We start from the raw sequence: 3,937 nt of genomic DNA, 5'->3' as shown, positions 1-3,937 counted from the left end.
CATGCGCAAGGAAACAATCTTTCGGATAAATTTGGAAAAAAACCTGGCTTAATTTGAACGTATTTTATTGTGGTAGAACTACAATGGGATCGAGCACAAGTTCTAAAAACTTAGATTGCCCCTCTCATTATTATGGTAATAGCATATATCTAGGGAGCATGTGTTTCGTAATGTTATGCATAGATATCGTTACCATAATTCAAAACTACCAATGGCCCTAATATGGAACCTTGAAGGACACCACCATAAAAAGGTTTATAGTGTTTAAAAGAGCGTCTTTATATATACTACTTAAAAGTAAACGTACTTTGTGCCGAATACGACCAAAATACCATACACAGGGACGGATCCAGAAAAAAATCTCAAAAGGGAGGGGGGGTGCAACCCAAGTTCAAGTGTACCTTTTCGCCAAACTAAGGGTATGTAAAGACCAAAATATAATGCCCCCTTTTTTTTTAAATCGACCAAAAAGAGGAGATGCCACTCCAGATCCGTCACCAATACAACAGGATATACCCTCATCTATAGAGTTCAAAATATTATAATAATTATGTTTCAATTAATTGTTAATTGTGGCTTCGTAGTAACTCAGAGAAAAGTGGCTGATAACAAAAGAACAGGAATCAGGTGGAAGTTTTTGACAGTGCAAGACGATGAATAGAAAGACAGACAGGAAGGTAAAGGTAGAGGAAGACGAGGTGGAAGATGTGAAAGAGTTTGTTTACCAGGGAGGAATAGTGACAACATCACGAGGAGGATCACAGGACATCACTAGCAGGAAGAACAAGGAAAGGGCAGCATACGGGAGACTGGGGAAAGAATGAAGTGCAGTGAACATAGGAGTTAGCAGGACGAACAAGGAAAGGGCAGCATACGGGAGACTGGGGAAAGTATGAAATGCAGTGAACATTGGAGTTAGAGTAAAGGTCATATTCAAGTCGCTAGTGAGGTTAATGCTGCTATAGTATATGGAAGCGAAACAAGGAAGGAGACAAAGACAGAGGAGAAGAAACTAGATCTTTGTGGAGGATCCTGGAGATAAGGTGGTAGCAGTGGTCACAAACAGGGAAGTGACAGACAGGATGGACACGAAGCGACAAGCTGAAGAAACAGCGATGGAACCGGATAGGACACGTGCTTCAGAGGGAAGGTGACAACGACCGTGAGACGGCGCTGTCGTGAACATCAGAAGAGAAAATTAAGGACATGAGGGACTAAATAACATGGAGGAGGACAAGTTGGAGGCAGAAAGAAGGAGAGCAGGGTGGAGAAACTGGAATGAGGTCATATATAAACGAAAGACCCGAGATTCCCACAATCACTAACAATTGGTACAAAACATGCATCAGACTGCATTAGACACAAAGATAGGATGTATCGGCAAATTACATCATCATAACGACCATAGAATTTGCGAAAATGTTGGCTTTAAACGAGATTGTAGAAACACCTGTAACACCAATTTCTTGTCAGTAGCTTGCCTCGATTTTTAAGAAAATGATCATACGCAGAACAAGCTCTTGTGTATGTTAACAAGCATAGAGCTCAGGTTCTACAATGGTTTGAACAGTACACTTCAACACTTGCCCGCAGTAGAATTGACAATATGTCGAGATGTTCCATTCAGTAATATGTATATTGTGCAAAACGTAATGATATTCAATCTTTATTGTTACTTGATTGTAATTACATTAACATATTGTCATAAATTTATTGAATAAAATTAATATTGTTTAAATCTTAACATCATGATCTTGCAAAAACAAACCCAACAACTTGTAGATTGTACATTTTACCTGTTAATTATATTTTTAGATCTTGCATGACATATTGTAATATTTTAGTAGAGGGACTTGTAAGTTGGTAGAACTTGATCTCAATCCTTTTGATTTGATCAATAAAATATGTTCGAAACAAAACAAACAAAAAACAAAACAAAAGCAAACAAAAAAGAAAGAAAATATGCAATTTGGTTAGTCATCAACATTTGAAATTGAAGAAAAATATTTATTTGATAATTTGACTTTTTCTGCATTATCTAGGACCTAGGATCGTAGACAATATTTTTGTAAAATAGCTACAAAATTTATTTTTTTATTTGTTTATATATAAAATTGTCTCGTATAACCAAGCATCTGCCTGTATATAACCTGTAAAATTTCGATAACAACTATTCCGTATTTGTACGTAAGGAAGATTATTTTACTATTTAGAAAGAAAACGGAGTTCACGACTTAGAACAATCTGAGTATCTCGGCGAAAGGTCGTGTCTGAAGGTAATTAAGGAGAAAGAGTTTGCAAAAGTGAAATATATATAGACTAATTATATCACGATGATATAGAGAACATAATTTCCTCTGACAGAATATTGTTCAACTGTGTAGAATATAGTTCGAATTTCCTCTAATGTTTTGTATAGAAACCATCCAAATTTTCTGAGTATCTACCTCAAGGCGTCGTCTTTCTGAAACATTCTTAAATCATTTAACTATCAACATAAATAAATACTAAAATACATTGAAAAAACACACCCATTCATTGTTGGCATTGCAGAACGAACCATCATGCCGGAGACAAAGCAAACGTTAAAGGAGGTTCTACCGAAACAAGGACTCCTTTATCAGGAAGACATGCCGACAGTGGTGTTGTGTAAGCCTAAAATTCTGCCTCTGAAGTCTGTAACTCTAGAGAAACTTGAGCGTATGCAGCGTGATGCCCAAGAGACGGTGAAACAACAGGAGTTGCAACAACCGGCCGAAAAGGACTTCTTCAGTGACTTCTCATAACTGGGGAGTGCTCTAGTGATTTTTTTTGGAGGAGATTTCCGGATTTATTGTCTATTGACGGGATCTAAAAAGTTAATAACATGATAAAGGTACAATCTGACTATAGGATCGGTTTTTCTCATGTTAACAGAGATGGGTTTAAACTTAAAAATATAGTACCAGTATTTTGAACAATCATCCTTGATTGTACAAATTACCAATGTGATCACATATATATCTTATAGAATAGTTATAGTTACCAGTATGGAATGTGTTCATAAATCCGTCCATGTGAATTTAACAATGTTTATGCTTCGTAATGTAACAATTACCTTGCTTCATTGAGTTTTGTGATTCTGGTTTCCTTTAGATTTAAGTTACCCAATTATTTTCATTAAAAATATAAAACAAAGAAAGGATTTCAAATAAAATACTGTCAAAATATTTGTTATGACTGTGTTTCACTTGGGTGTCTTCAATTTGAACTAGGTTAGTAAGAATACACAATACAGGGCTGGTATTTTGAACCTCCAAACAGATCATTTCTCTGGACGAATGCACACATTTTATGTACACATGTCTACTTTCAGCTACAAAAAGCATATTGATAGACCTGCAGGCATTCTCATCACTGTGATGCATATGATGTTTTAACATCATTGCCACTGTATTCATTAGCATTATAGAATGAGAGAGTGCATGTGCGCTAAACTGCACTCTTAATGAAAAAAACATTTGATAAAGCAATACATATATTTCCAATAATAAAAGTCAAGAAACACAAAACTTGAAAGAATAACATTTCACTGTGAGCGCTTTTGGCTTTAATGCCTCTTCAGACAGTTATATTATTCAAGTTTTGTGTTTCTTGACTTTTATTATTTATTTGGATGTATTTATTGTATCAAATACTGAATTCTTTTTACAAACTATATATATGTATTTATGAATATCCTAAAATGCACAAGCAGGAACTCCATCTTCTGTAATAGCTGCTCATGTTGGGTCCATAAGAAATGTAGTGGAATCAATGGTGCTCTTAAACCTGATCAAAGATACAAGTATCTGCACTGTCATGGACTTGCTCAACCTATTGATGGTAGGCTTATGACAGAGGTAAAATTGGTGATGACACACTTGAATCCTGAAGTGAATGTAACCTTTGAGTCTTA

At 35.6% G+C, this 3,937-nt stretch overlaps 1 long non-coding RNA gene across 1 annotated transcript; it reads left to right on the top strand.

Moving 5' to 3' along the window:
* Nucleotides 1–2,128: 2,128 nt before the first annotated feature.
* LOC130050129 (uncharacterized) lies at nucleotides 2,129–3,211 on the top strand. Its single transcript, XR_008798534.1, has 2 exons — nucleotides 2,129–2,276; nucleotides 2,554–3,211. It is a non-coding gene; the product is annotated as an uncharacterized LOC130050129 (long non-coding RNA).
* Nucleotides 3,212–3,937: the final 726 nt, after the last annotated feature.

Source organism: Ostrea edulis, chromosome 9, assembly GCF_947568905.1.
Source record: "Ostrea edulis chromosome 9, xbOstEdul1.1, whole genome shotgun sequence".
Classification (NCBI taxonomy): domain Eukaryota; kingdom Metazoa; phylum Mollusca; class Bivalvia; order Ostreida; family Ostreidae; genus Ostrea; species Ostrea edulis.
This window is presented reverse-complemented; position numbering and strand designations above follow the sequence as displayed.